The sequence below is a fragment of the Zootoca vivipara genome, chromosome 10, assembly GCF_963506605.1.
Source record: "Zootoca vivipara chromosome 10, rZooViv1.1, whole genome shotgun sequence".
In the NCBI taxonomy this organism is placed as follows: Eukaryota; Metazoa; Chordata; class Lepidosauria; order Squamata; family Lacertidae; genus Zootoca; species Zootoca vivipara.
Window position 1 is genome coordinate 37,847,956 of NC_083285.1, and position 19,791 is coordinate 37,867,746.

Consider the following 19,791-nt stretch of genomic DNA (forward strand, 5'->3'; position numbering starts at 1 on the left):
ACTTACCATCTCAATATGGTGAAAGGTCAGCCAGGCTATGGTGAGCAGGACAATCCTATGGCTTCTTCCCAATGCTGGAGCTGCAGAGTGGGAGATGGTGATTCCTGCTCCCTCCTTAAACAGGGGAGGAAACTAGCTATTTGGTTTACTTCTGTGCTTGATGGGTACAAGCAAAGAGGTAAAACCAACTAACCAGGGATGGTGGAGGTGTGTTGGATTTTAGAGGCCTGCCAGCCTGGCACCAATGGAGAAGGCCATACACTTTTGGTTCTGAGCTGTGAAGGTTCAGGTCTGTGCTTCTCAGGCTGGCTGGGAGGAGGTTGGAGCTCCAACAATCTTATACATTTGTAGGCCTAATGTGGACTGTGGCATCCCCATGCCTTCCACACCTCTGATGCAGCAGAGGCCTTTGAACTTATGGGCCTTATAATGGCCTATAGACATCATTGGTTCTTGAGATATAGTGTAGGCTGCACAAGGCAGACTCAATCTGCCCAAGAAATTCTAAAACCTCTTAAAAACTTGATTTCTTTCCACCTGCAGCTCACTCGCATTTGTTTTGGGCTGTGTGTAGGGTGGACTTAGTCTTGTTTATGCTTTCCACTGGTGACCTCCAGACTAGATTGCTGTATTGTACTCTTTGTGGGGCTGCCTTTGAATGTGGTTTGGAAACGTTAACTGATACAAGTGAAGTTTCCCAGATGTTGATTGGGAACACGAAGTCAGTAGATATGATCTCAAGATTCCACCCGTTGTTGCTGGTTTGTTTCCTGGCCCAATTCAGACTGCTGGTGCTAACTCTAAACTATTTGGGACCACCTTCACCCATATGACCCTGCCCACGATTTAAGGTCGTCACCAGAAGTCCTGCTTCTTTGCTTGTCTGATGGCCCCTTGTTTAGTGGAAACCCCTTGTAACGGATTCAGATATGGTCCCTACTGAGCAGGCCTGCTAACGAGCCTTACAAATGTGGTTGTGGTTGTTGTTTTGTTCTTCATAATATTTTTTGGCACTACTGTTTAGAAAATGATTGTGATGGATTAATTTGTTCACTGATCTTATGGAGTGATTGTGGCTTATGTACCTATTTCAAGTACCAATGGTTTTGGAATTGTTTTCAAAATTGTTTTCTCTTCCAATGCATTGTTCTTCAGATGAAGGACAGTCTACAAAATAAAATAAAATATGCCTCCTGAAGAGTGGCCTAAGAAAAAGTTTGTGGGTGAGATCCAACATTGTGTGAGTGGACTCCTCTTTCCTCTCCTCCACTGCACAGCCCTAGCAACAATCCGCCAATGTGCTCTGGACCCCCCGCCCCCCCAACTGTCTTGAGAAGATTTTGGTTATGGTGGGGGACTTCTGGTTGGGAGAAGAGGAAGTGAAGTTGTGCAAGCAGAAGTTCATTTTACAGATGGCTAGACTCAACTGAATTTCAAACTAAACATAACTGCAGAAAACAGTAATTATAATGGTTTGCTCTGAAGCGGTGAGGTTGTTGTTATAACCAAATTAACAATAAGCAGTGCTCAGTCAATCATCGTTTAAAAATGTATTTCATTACTGTATGAAAATGGGGCTTTAATCACAATTTCAAATGATTTAGAACGTGGTACAATTATTTGATTTCAATCTGCAGTACAGGTTTGTTTCTTCATCTAATAAGAGGCCTCATGCAGTGTTTTTGCAGGTGAACAGCTCTTTCAAAAGTTTTGTCCTTGGAAATTAAGGTGGTACACAAGTAGCCAAACATCACAGAAAATTAGGTTGGGTTTTGTGATTTTTGGATAATGTGCCCACATTTTCATTAACCAGTGGAGATTAATAGTGGCGTATACGTTCTTTAATTTTCTTTATTCTATGAATACATTTTATTTTCAATCAGGATATCAATACTTTTGAATAAACCCATAAGATTTATAATTCCACTAGAACAATAAATTGAGGAGGTTGCTCAGGAAATTTTATAGTTAGCCTGCATTATTTTTCAAGGATAGGAACCAACTGGGCTTTTAAATTTCAAAATGTGGGCTGCACCTTCAGACCTCTTAACTTCAGTTACCTGGGAGCAAGCCTTATTAACTCAAAGGATTAACTTCAGAGTAGACATAGTTAGGGTCACATTTTAAAAAAAGTTTATACTGTACTGTATAGCAAAACCCCCAACTCTATGAACCTTTACTCAAAAGTAATTCCGACTGTATTCAGTGAGACTTATTCCAAAATAAAAGTTCATATAAATTTATCTATCTGGTTGTTGTTTTTTAATTTGTTACATTGGACCAGAGGTCAGCAACCTAAACCCATGGGCCAGTTCCAGCCCATGAGCTTCCTTTCAGTGGATCGGCATGGGGAGGAAAAACATAGTGATCAGACTGAGTCCAGCCCAAAGGCCAGGCAGAACAGTGTGTGTGCATGCGCACGGGCGCTCCTTCATCCTGGAAGTGCGTCGGAAATAGCGTGTACGCATGCGCGGGTGAGCACGGGCATGCATGCTCTGGCCCACCGAGAGGTCTGCCGGGGAGTGGACTGGACCAGCCTCAAAAACGTTGCTGACCCCTGCATTAGACCAACAAAAATGATTCATTTGCATTGCTCTGAAATTCACTGACTTCTCATTTTAAATCGCCATCATGCAATTTCCCTCTGACAGATTAAGTGAAAGGTCCGGGAAAGGGAGGCATCCTGAAAAAATATTGTTCATGGGATATGAAAGTTAAATTGGTATTCTGCTTTCTTGCACACCATAGTTCGCCATTTCATCTAAATGAGCAAACAATGGTGTAATACAAAACAAAACACCAAAAAGCCTGTGTGTGTATATGTGTGCATATACAGTACTGAAACTATTTCTTTTCCTATGGGATCTTCATATAAAGCACACATCTAATGTGCTCAAGTGATCGTCAGTTGTTCACCTCCCTTGTCCTATTTTAAATTTATGGGTCTCAGCTGCCTTTCACCTATTGTGTCCCTTACCTATATCAATTCATTAATATCTCACCTTTCTCCCCCGTGCAGAACCCAAGGAGGCTCATGAATTTAAAAGGTACAACTGGAAAAAAGCAGTTATAAATATTTAAACGGTTACCATATTAAAAGCATCACTGAATCAAAACAACTTAAAACCATTTAAAAGCACAAGTGGAGAAGAAAATTTACAAAATCTGCAGCTAGTTAGTGGCCAAAGGCCTATCTAAACAAAAAGGTCTTTGCCTGCTGCTGGAAGGAAAACAGAGAGGAGACCAGTCTAGCCTCCCATGGAAGCATGTTTCACAATCTGGGCACATCTTCCAAGAAGTCCCTCTACTGTGGCCCAATGCACATGGCAGGACCAAGGAAAAAGCCTGCTTGAAGTAGATCAAAAGGTGGAGTGGCTCATATCGGAAACTACAATCCCTCAGATAGCCTGGACCCAAGCTGTTATATGGCTTTAGAGGTCATAACCATCACTTTGAATTCTGCCCAGAAATGGACCTATAGCCTGTGGAGCTGTTGCAACAAGGAGTTTCTGTTATCTCTGTAGCTGGCTCCAGTCTAGTTACTAAAGGTTAATTAATTAAAGTAAGCATATGACCATTGCACTTGTTATTGTAACAGAACTCATCACCACTGAACCTTATTCATGGAGGATAAGGCTACTAACCATGATGGCTTTGCTCTCATCCACAGCAACGCTTCTGAGGACCAGTTGCTGGAAACAGCAAGAGGGAAGAGTGGGCTTGTGATCAAGCTTTTTATTTCATTTCATTTTTTTTAAAGCTCATTATGTTAGGGACTTAACTTTCAATTTGGTGTGGGACATTTTCAGTTGCTTTGATAGGTTGCATCTACACACAGAGCAGCGCATTGAGTAGAGATAGATGAGGAATTTGATTCAATCTGCATTTAGAGGCAAACCTACCTAATTTGCTCTTCCTGAAATAATATGCACGTCAAAATGCAGCCGTCCTTCAAAAGTCTCCCTTCTCTTAATTTTTCAGTGCATTTCTTCAGCTAAGTAATATGTTACAAAAATTTTGCATAGTATTTATACAATATAATAAAATACACAGTAGATCTAAAATCTAGTGGATTAAAAGTTGTGGATCTAAAAAGCTGGGGAAATGAAAAGGTAACTGCCTGGTGCCAAAGAAGGTACCTCTCCAGGGAGTGTGTTATATAATTGTGATTAATAATTATGATTAACTTAATTTATTACTTGCCTTTCACTCTAAGGTCCCAGAGCAAGTTACAACAATTTAAATCACATTAAAAACAGTTTAAAATAACTTAAAATCAGAAAAATAAGGTGAGTCCTAAAAAATGCACAGCTCACCACAATCCAAAACTTAGACCAAGATTTCTTTCTTTCTTTCTTTTATAACTAGAATGCAGTTTTGCCCAGGGTTATCTTTTATTCCCCTCCAATTTTGGTGTCCCATCAGATTCAGGGAAATTCAGTGTTTTGAATTTACATGTGGAAATCTGCTCAGAACCTGTATTTTGCATTTTTAAAATGTACAGATTAATGAATTTATGTGAAATTTTTTCAGTTAAGTGCTATGCAAGAAATTCTTCCCCCCAGATAATACCAAGTAGGCATGCAAGTTGGATACAGCATGCCTTGATTTTTGTCGCTGAGTATTATTGGCCAGTAAAAATGTATCCATTGTACAACTAATATTGTGAACAGCTTTACCCAGTTTAAGATGACTGCTTAGGATCCATGACCTTAAAATGTTTAGCATGGCTGCTGGTAAGCCAAAACTGTATTCTGTCATACTATCTACACTGTGTATATTTGTTTGATATGATTTTAATATATATGAGTGCAGAAGCACATATAGGACATAAGCTTGTCAAGATATATTATCTGTCTGTGGAAGAAATGAATGCATGCTGAAAATGGGTAAAATTATTCAAACACAGAAGGACTTTTTATTCGACAGTTTTCCCAGGAGGATTTGAAACCAATTTTGGGTGTCTGTTACAGCTGACCTTTGAAAGAATAAATTAGGTTTTCAAGATTTCTCAGATGTGTAGCCAAAAGGGAGCTGTCTAGTTACATGCATTTTTAAACATCTGCTAGCAGAATCTAAGATCAAAATGCAAAATCTTTGGCTCCGTGATAGTCCCTTGAGGACCTGGGGAATCTCTGAACTTATAAACCAGAAGCACTTTTGGACATACAGTATTTTCTGCACAGAAAACTGTTCTTTAAAAAAAAAAGTGCGATTGAACAAATAGCATTGTGGTAAAATCAAGAAGCAAATATGTGGAAAGTCATCTGTGTGTTTTGTTTTCTCAGAAACGCTATTGGAATTTGAACCATGCATGATAAAGTAATTCATTCAGTTTCCATTTTCCACCCTTCCTCCAATAACGAACCAGAGGAGATGAAGGTTTCCTACTTTTATATTAGCACCAATATCACAAGTAGGTGAGGTTGCAAAATTGAAACTAGCCCAAAGTAAGCCAGTGAACTTAATGGTGGAACAAGGATTTGAACTTGAGTCACCTTGGTGTAAGTTCATCTCTTATACACTGCATTGCATATGATGAATATATAGTATCACAATTATATCAAAAATGTTGAGGGAGTTATGATTTATTTGCCATATACTTTGGGATCCATTCAGTGTCTAACATTTGCTTGCCACAGGACTTAAAAAGAGGCTTCTCAGATCTATTTGTCACCCAGCCAAAGACACCTAGCATACACATTTCCAGTAATTTACAATGTGCCACCAAAAATCAGCCAGAAAATTTGGATATGACAGTACACAACTGAAACCACCACAATAGGAAAATTCTATTCATATGCTTTCTGTTTGGCAAGATAGTACCATGCTACATGCTGCCTTTTATTTGGTTCAAACAACACAATCAACACACACACACACACACACACACACACACACAGAGAGAGAGAGAGAGAGAGAGAGAGAGAGAGAGAGAGAGAGAGAGAGAGAGAGAGAGATGATACTGTCAGCTCAACTATTTTAGGGCCAATAGACACAAAACTAACAGCACACAGAATCTGCTTTAATTTTGCGTGTTCAGACCCAGAAACGCCCCCCTCCCTAAATAAATTCACACTTGACTCAAATTTTAGTTTTGGTTTTTGGCAGAACTTAGGCCACTTTATTTAAACACAAACCACCTGCAGAGGTATAAGTGGGGAAACGAGCAGCCTGTAGGCAACAGCATGACAACCCCTGACAATGGAAAATATGGTACACGGTATTGCCTGTCCCATTTCCCTAAGAAACCTAAGAGGATGAGCTAGGGCCTTTCCAGTAGCACCACTCCCCAGGCCAGCATAGGTCAGTCAAGGGTGAACACCTGGATAGGCAAAAAGTTGGGAACAGACTATGTCTGCCACCCAGATGTCCCCCTGGATTCAGGCACGGGCACAACCCCCTCACAGGGGTTGACCAAACCAATTTGAGTCTCTGGATTCCTTTAACGGAATACCCTTCACATAGGGATGGCAAGAGCGTTCCCCCATCCCTATCACCTGAACCAGAGCCTATCCGCAACCTTACAAGTTGTGACGATTTGCTACGTGGCAGGTGAAACCCAAATGGCAACAGCCAATCAGCCAAGTGGGGACAATTCCTGCCGTGCCCCTTTCCCAACGACAGATGACAGCATAGCAAGGTCAAGTGCAACAAAGCCCTAAAGGTAGGGAGAGGTGGGTGGGTGTTCTGAATGCACGGGCTGAAAGAGGAAGCTCTGGGTCACATGCATGGGTATATATAGGTCCCTTGATCCGTTTGGACTGTGTCCCATTGGCCAGATTGCACCCAACAACGAGGGACCTACCAATCGGGTGTTGAGGCTGTCCAATCTCACTCATCCACAATACAGGGGATCGGTTTCCAGGTCTCGCCACAATGCGTGCCCTCTTTAAGGGAAGACACAATATCTTTGTGTGGCTGATCACACAGAGTTATTTTGTCCCACACCTTGAACGAAGTCAAGACAGAGATATGGTTAAAAAGTAATGTTTGATTGCTTTCGTATTTGTCTAAATGCTTTCTTTTCCCCGGATTAAGTCCTTTCTCAAGAGTTGCTTGTTTTGAAAACAACAATAAAAACTAGAGTGATTCCCAAATCACTTTTGCCCTGCCTAGTCAGTCATCTGATCCTTCCCTAGCAAATCCCCCCCCCCATCTTATATGACTCCCTAAACCTCTTCCCAGTCTTCCCTGCTGTGTCTGATAGTCCTCTGAGTAAGTAACAATGCCACTTAGTGTTTGAAACATACTGCTCGTGCGGTAAGAGTAAGAGCCTGCCAGTATAAATCTTGGGGCTTTATGACCTTGAGAAACATGTAAGCTCTTTCTAAAATGCAGTGAATAATATAACATTACCTTATTATAACAACCTTTGGAGGATTAATTATCTGTAAAAATGCAATACTGTATATTGTATATTCATTTTAAGTGAATCTAATATTCTACCCATCTGCTCTGTTTGAAGTATATTGTCCAAGGTATTCTGTGAATTAATTTGTGTTGAAAATGGGGTTTTGATTTGTACATTATTGTTTACTTCTCAGTAGCTTGTTGAATGAAACAGCTTTGTAATATCAGTTTTATAGTATTGCTTATTAATTTACCCAACAATTTATATACCACTTATATTTAAGAGAAAAAAATATCTTGAAATGTACGCAAAAAGAAAGAGACATTGCACGTTCTTTTGTATTTCATGAAAATCTTTAATAAAAAATATTATTCAAATTTACAACTTACCTTAAAACATTACAAATAAAAATCAAATAGAGAAAAACATCACAACTAACAACTAAACAGTGAATCCCATTAAAACAACAAGAATAGAATGAAAATTCCACGTTTTAGAACATATAGAACTCAATAAAATCTGTAAAAATCAGAATAAGTATTACAAATGAAAATGAACTACAAAATATAAATTCCACATGTTAAAATAAAAATAAAATAATTGGCAACTAAGCAAAATAAAATAGCAATAGCCACCCAGAGTGGTTGGGGAAACCCAGCCAGATGGGCGGGGTACTCCTCCTCCTCCTCCTCCTCCTCCTCCTCCTCCTCCTCCTCCTCCTCCTAATATTCATTTTGAAAACAACCCAGAAAGGAACATTCTATCCCTTTCTGCTTCCAAGATTTATAAAGTGATCCCCAAATAAATTTCATTGTGTGGAAGGTATACAAAATGTTTGGAAGATTATCATCACATTTTACTGGCATATTCTTCTCACAACTCCCCACCTCTTGGGTCAAACTTTTAAAAAATCAACATTATGGGAAACTTTTATCTATTACCAAAGTGTAAAACAACTAAAAAATTTATTACAAGGTTACCCCCTCTTCATATCTCCCTGTTCCACAGTAACCTGTAGCTTCATTTATCCACAGAAGCGAAGCCTAGAATAATCAGCTTCCCACCAAACCGATGATCCTCAATCAGTGTCAATAGGATGCTGGGAGTGATCACATCCTTTTTGCCATGATTAAAATAGGCTTTGGCCAAACAATTGATGGAACACTTGTCTGGCTGCATACAGAATCAGGAGGCCCTCCTATCATTAGACCCTCCAAGCTTGCTAACCAATGGGAGGTAGCTCAGCTACTCATTGAAGCTAGGTGGCCTATGCCTCTTCTTGGAATCAAAGCGTGTCAAGTGCATAATAGTTGTAAGAGTGGCTGCAGGTGGCATTGTGCTCATCTCCCAGCCAAACACAGTAGGCTAGAGTTTGCCTTCCCCATCTACAGCCATACATTACATTAAATGCTGTATGTGCCTAATGATTGTCTTTGTATGCTGTTTTGGACTTTTGAAATTGAGTTCTCAATCAGAAGCAACATTGCCAAAGCCTGGCCTTGAAATATGCTTTTGCACCGTTTATAGCTGCAGGGAGAAGGGGAATATGAACATGCAAATTTGTTTGCCATTTTCAATACTGTTTTCAGTGCTGGGTTACCAAATAGGCAGAGCAGGCCTATGGGCCCCATGCCTTTTAGGGGCCCCGCAACAACAGATCAAAATAATATTGACTTGATCTTGAAATAAAATTAAAATCAAGCTTTCTTAGGTCAATGTTATCCCACTAGAGTTTGCAGACGAACCTCAATATTTCAACTGCCTCGGGGCTTCCACAGGGTTTAATCCAGCACTGACTGTTGTGATAGAACATAGAAGCCTAGAAGGAGCTATGTACATCCTCCTTCTGCATGGCATATAGCTAGTCAAGACACAGGGGGTTTCTTTGGGTTGGGGGATTGTAATTGTAGTCCGTTTAAAAATATTTTTCTGAGAGTGTAGGGAAAGTTCTTTGAGCTCGGTCACTGAAAGGTCAAATTTGCCCATCAGTTGGGCAGCATGATGTACCCCGTTTTTAGAGGGTAATCCATTCGCGAGGTCAATCAGGCATTATTATTTTTTGCTAACCTAGTGTTGTCCATCTGTTGAACTCTGAACCAGTAGCAGAGGATTCTTTTATCTATTTGGCTCTCTATGCTCAACATTCAAGTTTCCAGGTCATGTTTTAACAATGTAAATGTTTTAGGTTTTTGTAGCAAACTAGTATATTTTATTGAATGACATAGTATACATTGCAGCAGCCTTTGGCTATAAGCAGTAAACTTGACCGACTGATGGAAAGTTGAAGTGCATAACGGTAGCTTTAATATGTCTGTTTCCTCCCCATCTTTGCAGCTCTTAAAGATATGGGGATTTGCAAGTTTTTGAGATCCTTCAGGGTAGCAACATATCACTTATTTATCCAAATTTTTGGAATAAAACTTTTAAAACAGAAGTTACCAAGGTGGTGAACATCATAATAACTTAAAGACAATCCATGGAAACACCAGTACAGTATAAAAATTAACTCCTGTCATGCTGAATGTACACCTGACTAAAAGATGAGCCTAGTCTAAGACAACTAATGTTGGAAGAACCAGAATGCTTACTGGCTTTTAAAATCAGCTGTTATTATAAAACAAAGCCACATCTCCATTGTGGATATAGGTCTGTTTTCAGGCTTATAAATGTAGCCCTCCAGGTTATTAAAGAAAAGTATAGGAACTAATGTTGTGTGAAGGTGCTGGGAATGTTCTACAGATCATTCTCCTTGCACTTGAAGCGCCACTGATTCCAACTGGGATCCGCTATGATTTTGCAGTGTAGAGGAGCCAACAAATTACTGCTCAACCTACGCTAGTTTATTTGGGTAATTTGTGTACTGTAATGTTTTCAAAAATCACATAAATGCTCCTGATTCAACAAGCAAATGTCCACCCACCTAGCACCTAATTATTGTCTAGTTCTTTCTATCTGGTCAGGATGTTTGCTAAGAAGATTGGCTCCACATCGAGGTGTTTATAAAGCACTTATGTGATATCTAAAAATATTGCTGTGATTTCTCAGCTCTGCTTACAGAACCATTTACACTTCCCTTGTGGTATAGTTAACAAACAACAGCTTCAGATAGGCTCTGATTGTACATTTCAGAAGGAGTCCTAAGCAGAATACAGATCCTGAATGCTTTATTTTTTGTTACTTTTCTATACCACCCATCCCCTGGGTGGTTTATATATTTGCTAATACAAAATACAAATTAAAAACTTTCAATGATGGAGAGTCCACAACCTCCCGAAGGAGACGGTTCCAAATCATTGAGTTGGAAGGGATCCCGTGGGTTATCTAGACCAACCTCCTGCAATTCAGGAATCTCAACTATCAATCTCAACTACTGATGGAATCCTGTCACATACCCCTCAACTGTCCCGGGAAAACTGGGACATCCCATTTTTTTCATACAAGAGTGTGTGGGTGGCCATTTTGGGTGCCATGATCTCGTGGAATCACATGATCTCCTATGGGTCACATGACTTGCCCTGGAGTGAGGCCCGGAAGATGCAAGGAAATTATTTTTGTGTGTCCAGTCTTGCCCTCATGCTACATTGGATACAGTCTTTTGTGTTCCGTTCCTTGAGCCCAACAGAAGAACTTTATGTGTGCCCTCCCCAACCCCCACTATGTTTTGCACCATTCAGATTCTACTTTGCCTCTATGAACTGCATTACTTGTCCCTTTCTCACATGCTGTTGATAAGCAGGACCAGATTGGGGACAAGCTCTGGATGGATGTGTCAGTGAGTGCAAGGGACAGATGAGATACATCTAATGGCTCCTTAAAATGATTGTCTGGATGTACTGTTAAAACCAGTGACATCACTGAAGCTCATAATCAGATGCTGTAGAAATCAGATGTGTTATTTCCCTCAAACGTTCTTCTACAGCTCAGAATGAAAGTCTCACTTTTGTATGCGCCCAAAGGGTACAACTTAAAATATACTCTTAGCCCAAGTTAGGGCTTGCACAAACCTAAGGAAATCCCCACCACCACCATCTTAGAGGTTTATTAAAAGGCTTTATGGACTGGTTCACAAGCCTAGTGATGCTCCAGAGCATTGTGTGGTGCTGGGGGAGGGAAATGTGCAACCCCTGAACTTGACTGGGAAGCTTTCAGACCCAGATAGCGAGTAACAAAAGCAAAGGTTTTCATTACAGGCAATGCTAGCTATCCTTGACACCCATGTTTTCGTGACCTGTGTAGCATGGCAAAAAGAGTCAAAACTTCCTCCCAGGTGCCTACTTCTTCAGGGCAAATTACAGCACTAATTACCCATTTCCGAATCACAATGAGCAGAATTAAACCCTCTTGAAAACCATTCCACAAAATTTAGTAATCCACCTTATGTTAGTGATTGATAGCCATTTGCAAGGTGGTCACCCGGCCCTTTATGTGTCCACTCAACTGCTTCGATTTGTGGAACTGATGCTGTTGCAGTTGCTTTGTAGTATTTATTCCATAGTTGTAAGAAATTAAACCTACATGCTGGAACTCCCTGCCGATTTTCATCAGTCAGATACCTTCACAGTACTCTTTTTGCCACCTACTTAAAATGCTTTTGTTTAGGCATTCAAGACATATTGGTTTTAATTATTGTTAAATGTTTTCACTGTTTTTATTGACAATTTTAATGTTTGTTGTAAACTGCTTACAGTTTTTACTATAATCAAGTAGTATATAATTTTTGTTAAAACACACGTACCCAAGTCCTACCCAACAACCTGGTTGAGTGGGGGTAATTCTTATTTTGCTGCAGTGGCCTAGTTTCTAAATCAATGATGCTTACATTGATTAGAAAGTCAGTTTAAAAAGGCTTTCTTCCACTTTCTGTAGTGTGTCTATGACATTTAGATGTGATATATTGGCAATTAGAACTTCAATCCTAAAAGCAAATACTTGGTAGCAAGCACTATTGAATAAAATGAGAGTTGCATCTGGGTAACTGTGTACAGGGTCATACTGTTAGCCACAGATACAGATGCAAATTCTTCTCTATCATTCTATAATGTGACATGTTTGATTAAGTCAAAAGGCTTTTTGCAGCTTTTATTAGCAGAAGCATTCAAGACCTGAACTGACAATGACATGGAGAATGGCTTAATTTAGAATAAGCTTGAAAGAAAACAAATACACAGTGTGATGAAAATTAATCAAGGGAATATCAAGTCAACACATTAATATGAACATAATTGTGTTTGGCAGAATGGGTGTTCTTCTGGATTTAGCTTTCATACCTTAACTCATGCTTTGCCACAGATTAACTGTTCTGTTCAAACAAAGTGCATTTCATGTATTCTCTGTCAAATGAGTACTACCGATACACCTGCTCAGACAGTCTGGCCTTATTTTGAATTGGGTCCTGCTTTTATTGAGCTGGGCCTGACATGACATGGGGTTCATACTCTGCTCCCAGTACTATCCAGGATCATAGCTGCCAAGTTCTCCCTTTTTTAAAGGGAAATTCCCTTATGCTGAATAGGCTTCCTCGCAAGAAAAGGGAAAACTTGGCAGCTATGTCCAGGATCTCAATCAGCCCTCTAGACTTCCTCATACCAAAGAAGAAGGAACTATAGCCTGGGGAAGAGGTAACCGGTGGCCGGGGAGACTCCTCATACACATCAGAGAGGACTTGCAAGTAGGGATGGGGAAATCTGTTAATTTTAGTTTCTCTTGAGGCTCTCCTTTTTCCAATCTTAAATTCACTTATACACATTTCTACATCACTTTGCAATTTTTTTTTGTATGCAGTACAATTTTGAATGCATTTTCCCCAATATACACTTTTTTTTTTCAAAGCAATTTCCTGTAATATAATACATTTTTATGCACACTTTACCCAATTATGTGTGTTTTTGTACACATTGCTTGACTGGAAAATGCATTGCAAAATCTGGAGAAGGGCAATTTCCAAAAGAGGGTTGTGTGTCGACTGATGCATTGTTTCGGAAAGTGTGAGTTTTGTTTGCCTTAAAACGTGAACAGAATTTCTCTCTCATCTCTACTTGTAAAGCTTAGTTGAAAATGATGTAACTCATTTCTTGCCAGGGATCTTGGGACTCATCGTTTTTTTTCCAGCTAGTGAGAAGCTGTGTCAAGCCCCTTCTCTATAGTACATAGTGAGTCCTGGTCTGCCACCTGTTGCCTTCTTCTGCTTTTTGTCTGCAAAGAGGTTCTGTTTTGTTGTTGGCTTAGGAAAGGTGCATGGCTGGGGGACTTGCAGGGAACTGCACTTCCCCCATTTGGGCTTTCCAATCATTCCTATTGACTACTCAGAAAGCGCCCCCCTTTCCCCAAGTATTCAACAGGAATGTTGAGAAATCAAAATGGTTTCTGCAGTAAGCTATGGCGGAGTGGCCTCACATGTCACTAGTTCCTTTTCAAACTGCAATGTCATATTTGTAGTGGTAAATAGCCTTTGTCCTTTCATTCATCCCCCCCCCCCCAGATTTGCAAAGAAAGAAAGTTATCCAAAATAATCTCTCTCACACACACACCTTGTCTTTTCGCTCTGCAGAAACTACAGGTTTATCGAACGGTTCATCGATCCTTCTGAGTTGAATCCACTTAGAGGAAAATGGCTGCAGGAAATCTTCTCGTATATTCCAGTCAGCCCCACAGAATGGGGCTGCTTTCTTCAGGATTTAACACAGGTGTGTCAGAAAACATTGGGAACATAACTCATTATTGATTTTTCATTAATGTTTGACAAGTGAAGTTGGAGGCAGAAATGCAATGACCGTTACCCTTGATACAAAAGATTATATGAAATAAATGTCACTGTGAAAATCTCTTTAGTATACCAACCCACAAGCTTCACATGTTTACTAAGGTGTAAGTCCCATTGAAGAGAACACTGTGCCCCTCCAAGTTTATTGTTTTCTAAACATTTCTTTAATAACTGGGTGGCTGTTCCAGTTCTCCAGCTGTAATTAGTTGAATAGATTCTATAGCCTTTTGGTTTGTTTGTTTGTTTGTTTGTTTAGAAGCAACAGGGCTTGGTATTTTGCATCTACACCTAAAAGATCTCAGGTCACAGAGCAGGGAAATGTTTCTGCATGGGAAAAATGTGTGAAAGTTGGTAGAAGGAAAACTGGCATGCAAGGTGGTTGGCAATGGTGAGTTGAGTTTCCTCAGCTTGCTAGGCTGGGTTCTATAAAGTCTGCTAGTATTCATTGAATTTCCATGTTTAGATTTCCAAAAAAATTAGGGAAATGTGCCATACACATAGACCCACGTAGAAATGGGCTTATTAACACTTTGTCTCTCTCTCTCTCTACTGCATTATGAGATATAAAATACCTGTACCTAATTTAAGGAATGTTGGAATTTGTAACATTTTGAAGAGGTGTTTGATAAACACTGAACATCATAAGCCTTGTTTCATCTGTTTTCCGTTTGTTTTTTATTTGCCAAATAGCTGCCTCTTCCATTTGGTTTTATTAGCATTATTTGATTCTGACCCAGTCATTCTGATGCTTTTACTGGAAAATTTACTCTTTGTCAGTGATGTGAAAGATGAAAACCATTAGTACATATGAGCAGTGAAACCCCAACCAGTACTTGGTATTTTGCAGGGCCAGGAATGAAATTCCATTAACTTTGCACTGAACTATCAATTATCTAAAATGTTTAATTTGTGCAGCATGTCTAGCAGACTGCAGCATTATTATATTTGTAGCTTGTATTGTGCGTTTCCAACTGCATTTTTCAAAGAAGATCAGGGCTCCTCCAACTGACCTATTTATATAGCTTTTACCCTGACTTGCTTGCACAAAGTCTGTGTGATCTTCAGACTATGCCCAGTCTTTATTGAGCATTTTGTCTGATTTGTTATATGACAATGAGCTTTCATCCTGATTTGCTTGTGAGGAATATATGCATATCCCCCTTAACCATTCATTATTCCCACACTTTTTAGTGTATTTGCCCCAAAACTTCTCTAATTCAAAGATCTGTTTGTTTGTTTTTAAAGTGCAGCTCTTGCGCTAGGCTGACAAAGCACTTTAATCTACTTTTATTGTGCAAACCTAAATTTCTGGTGTTACAAATTACAAATGGTACCTAGTCATAGTGAATTCCAAACAGGAAAAGGTGGCACTATAAAGCCTAAAAACACATTTCTTGGGGTGTGAGTTTTTGTATGCTGTGCTGTGCATCTGATTAAGTAGACTGAACAACACCAAATTTATGCTAGGTGTTATTTGTCATCAATAGGTATGCAGGACCTCCAAATCTCTTGGTCTGTTGGTCTTCCAATAGATTTTAGTACTACAGCCTTCTCCCCCCTCCATCTCCCCCCTCCCTCCCCCCCTCTCTCACACACAGTCCTATTGATGACAAAATACACTCTAATTTGCTAGGGAAAATATATTTTCTGGCTAGGCTGTCCTGTATTCTATATTTTTCCGCCCTAGTAATTTTCCTTGTTTTGTTATTTTCTTTAGCTTTTCAGCAATGTTGTGAATGGAAGAATATTTGCCATGCATGTGTAAATTGTAGGAGACGTCTAAAAGAATTTTATAGATCTCCAGTCATGGGTGCGCACAATGTCACTCAACTTTACTGCCAGGTAAGGAATTTGTTTTGATTAAGTTACAAAACGCTGAAAATATATAATGTTCTTTTTAAAGCTATAATTTTGAAGTATAAGTGGGTGCATCCCTATGTTTCCCCCTGAAGAAATTGTGAAGAATCGGAAAGGCGTGCACTCTTAAGGATAAATTGCTCTCAAGAGATGAACATGCTGGTTTTTTAAATGCAAATATGTCAGTAAAAGGTTTATTCAACAGCATTTTCTAATTTTTTTTTTGCAGTGATTTAGGGAGCGCCATTTGAGCGCCATAATTCAACTGATTTTAATGATCACTCTGTATAAGGTGATCATTGTGGGGGGTGGGGAGCTACATGAGACCAATTCTCTGCAAAAAATAAATAGTAGTACAGGTCATGTGCTGGGTGTCTATGCAGATCAGATTCAGAATTATGCACATAGGTCTCTATGGAAATGGGATTTTGAAGGTATGGAAGTCCAGGGTTGGCTCGTGGTATGACCTTGAACATAGAATCATAGAATCATAGAGTTGGAAAAGACCACAAGGGCCATCCAGTCCAACCCCATGCCAAGCAGGAAACATAATCAAATATGGCTTGACATATGGCTGTCAAGCCTCTGCTTAAAGACCTCCAAAGAAGGAGACTCCACCACACTCCTTGGCAGCAAATTCCACTGTCGAACAGCTCTTACTGTTAGGAAGTTCTTCCTAATGTTTAGGTTCTTTCTTGTAGTTTGAATCCATCACTCCGTGTCCACTTCTCTGGTGCAGCAGAAAACAGCCTTTCTCCCTCCTCTATATGACATCCTTTTATATATTTGAACATGGCTATCATAGCACCCCTTAACCTTCTCTTCTTTACATACTTTACATTTCTCCCTGTTAAAATTCATCTTGTTTGCTTTGGCCCAGTTGTCTAATCTGTTAAGGTCATTTTGAAGTGTGATCCTGTCCTCTGGGGTATTAGCCACCCCTCCCAATTTGGTGTCATCTGCAAACTTGATCAGGATGCCCTCAAGCCCATCATCCAACACATCTTTCCATGTGTTTGTTTAATCTGGACAAAGTTAATTACAAGGAAATACAAGTGGTACTGAGTGTTTTTGGTAGCAAAAAGAAGTGCCAGAACTGATGTCTTGATAAAAGTGCTGTGTGTGGCATTACAAAATGGCTGCCAGGGGCATTAAAGAAAGAGGTGATGGTACTCTGTAGAGGTAAGTACTGCCACAGAAAAACCACTGGTGGTACTCAGTACTAGGAGCCCTAAGCTGAGGTATACACTTCGTTTTGAGGGTAGCTGCAGAGATTATTGTAAATCAACATGAATCATTACTTCTTACCACCTCTCTGCTGCTTTTTGTAGTGCCCCCTTGGGATGATAGCTATCTATGATGAGTGATTTGACAGTCTTTGACATTAAAATTGCTAAATGTCATTTCAGTCACTGACCTGGTTCACACGTAGATCTGAAAGGTTTGTTTGTGGTGAGTAAGGAGAAGGCTTAAACCCCGAGTCTAGGTTGGGACAACACACCAAACCAAACTTTGCATTAGCTCAGTGTTGCATGGGAGTAACAAAGACCAGGAGGAGGAGGAGCAAATTTGCTGCAAGTTCATATCTGGAAACCAAACATTCATGTTGTCTTAGGAAGCTATAATGTATATTTCAGCGCTGAGACTCCAATTTTGCAGAACTGCACCTTGCTTTGTGCCAATATTACCAGGAAATGTCATTTTAAAGACGTGTTAGTATTTCTTGCTGCTACCGTTCAACAGCTCGGAACTGGCCATGACATGTCTCCCTTTTTTCTTTTTGACACAATTGCAATCTGAATTAGTGGAGGATTGTACAAGTTTCCCGTCCTATGCCACATACATATATGTGCCAGATATGTCATTCCCATGGTTCCTGATAACCTGCTAAAATTCAGCTTGCTGTCAAAAAAACACCTGAGGCTTCTGTCATATGTTGAGTCAGTGAAAATGCTAAAAATAATGAAATATATTGAAACAATTTCTCGTTTGACATGTGTTGGCATGTGGATGAAAATCAACTTGTAACGGCCACATGAGAGTCTCAACACGGTACTGTTTTATGGTTGGGCAGACTTTTGTGTAAAAAGATCTTTTATAAATGTATTCCGCTCAGTCTGGAATGAAGGAAGAAGAATGAGCATTGGCCAAAATTGGCCCCAGTACCTGTCCCTGGCCACACCCCCGTCAGCAGCCCATTGGCCTGCCAGGCAGAAGCGGGCCAATTACAGTACCTGTCCCTGGCCACACCCCCACCAGCAGCCCATTGGCCTGCCAGGCAGAAGCGGGCCAATTACAGTACCTGTCCCTGGCCACACCCCCACCAGCAGCCCATTGGCCTGCCAGGCAGAAGCGGACCAATTACACCCTGTTTCTAGGTGGGTGGCACCCGGCCAGGTAAGCCCTGCACGGGGTCGCAAACTCCACCCACCCGTTGGGAGGAGGTGAGCGGGAATTATGAATGTATTCCACTCAGTCTGGATCCTAGTGAGTTTCCAGGCTTTCATGATTATTCCGGGGAGAGTATTCTAGAATTCTTAACATCTCCTCAAACAAACCTTTTGAAATCCTTACACATTTTCTCTTGGAGTTATCCCAATTGTCACCAGACAGAAGATTAACAGGCTTTCCCCCCCCCCCCTAATTTTCACTTTTTGAAAAGAAGGTGAATATATATAAATGATTATTAGTTTACTTTTGCTCTCCTTATCTCTGCATTTAAACACAGAAAAGGTATGTGTGCAGAAAGGACCTGCAGCTGTGTAAAATCCAGTAGCAAAATGCAACTCCTCGACTCTTTTGTTTTTGTTTTTTTTAAAGGGTTCTCTAGGTCCAGCCCTACTCTTTCTGTGTGCTTGGGGGCAGATTTGTATTTAATCACATGGATCTGCTGCCATCACTTTGACCCTAATTTCAATTAGACTCCAGTTCTATTTTCCGTATTGCGGACTTTGCAAGCTTAGCTGATAGGTTGGCTTCTGCCATGATATAACCACTTTGCTACACTGATTGGAATATTGATTGCACTGTAGCTGTCAATATTTCTGCAGAGAGAGCAAAGCCGTAGCACCTTTATTGAGACCAACCTCTCAGCCCTACAAACGAGATCTTTCTATGCTGATGTGCATTTAATGTGAAGTGCAGTGCAGCCCCCCCCCCCCGGCTTTCCTGAGATAGTCTGTTCCTCTTGAGTTCCTGTCTTTTTATTAAAGAGAAGCACAGCAAGCACACGGGACGATTTATATTCCCTTTATCTGAGCAGAGTAATAATGGCAGCAAAGTTGCTACTGTTTAGTGACAGAGGCCCTTCAAAATATTGCAAGGTAGCCTTTTCAGTGGTGGTGTTCTGGTTGTGGAATTCCTTCCAGAGGCAAATTTGCACCATTGTGAACAGTTTCTTCTTCCTGCGCTTGGCCTCTTACAATTCCCCCACCCTTTTCATCCAAGGCAAACAATGGATCGTAAACAAATAAAATTTGGCTCTGCACCTAGTCAATGGAGCTAGGCATAAGCTGTATCAAATGAAGTGAGACTTCCATCTGACTAAACATGCATTGAATTGTCACACACACTGAAGTCCCATTGAAACCAATGAGATATCCATTAGCTGCAACTAACAACTTTCCAATTTCGGTGTGACTTTCCTGGACTCGGACCTTTGATTTTAATCTCTTAAATTATATTATATTATATAATTATAATATAATATAATATAATATAATATAATATAATATAATATATAATTATTACTATAATTATATTAATTATATTTTATTTGTTTAAATATATCATGCACCACTTGATTACAATAGTCTCTAAG

General features: G+C 40.0%; 1 long non-coding RNA gene across 3 annotated transcripts in view; it reads left to right on the top strand.

Moving 5' to 3' along the window:
* The window catches only part of LOC118091582 (uncharacterized), a 90,819-nt gene that overhangs the window by 20,355 nt on the left and 50,673 nt on the right, over positions 1 to 19,791 (top strand). For all 3 annotated transcript variants that reach the window (XR_009558272.1, XR_009558271.1, XR_004693399.2), the window contains 2 exons: positions 13,902 to 14,037; positions 15,832 to 15,956. This is a non-coding gene — a long non-coding RNA (uncharacterized LOC118091582). The remainder of the gene's footprint in view (positions 1 to 13,901; positions 14,038 to 15,831; positions 15,957 to 19,791) is intronic.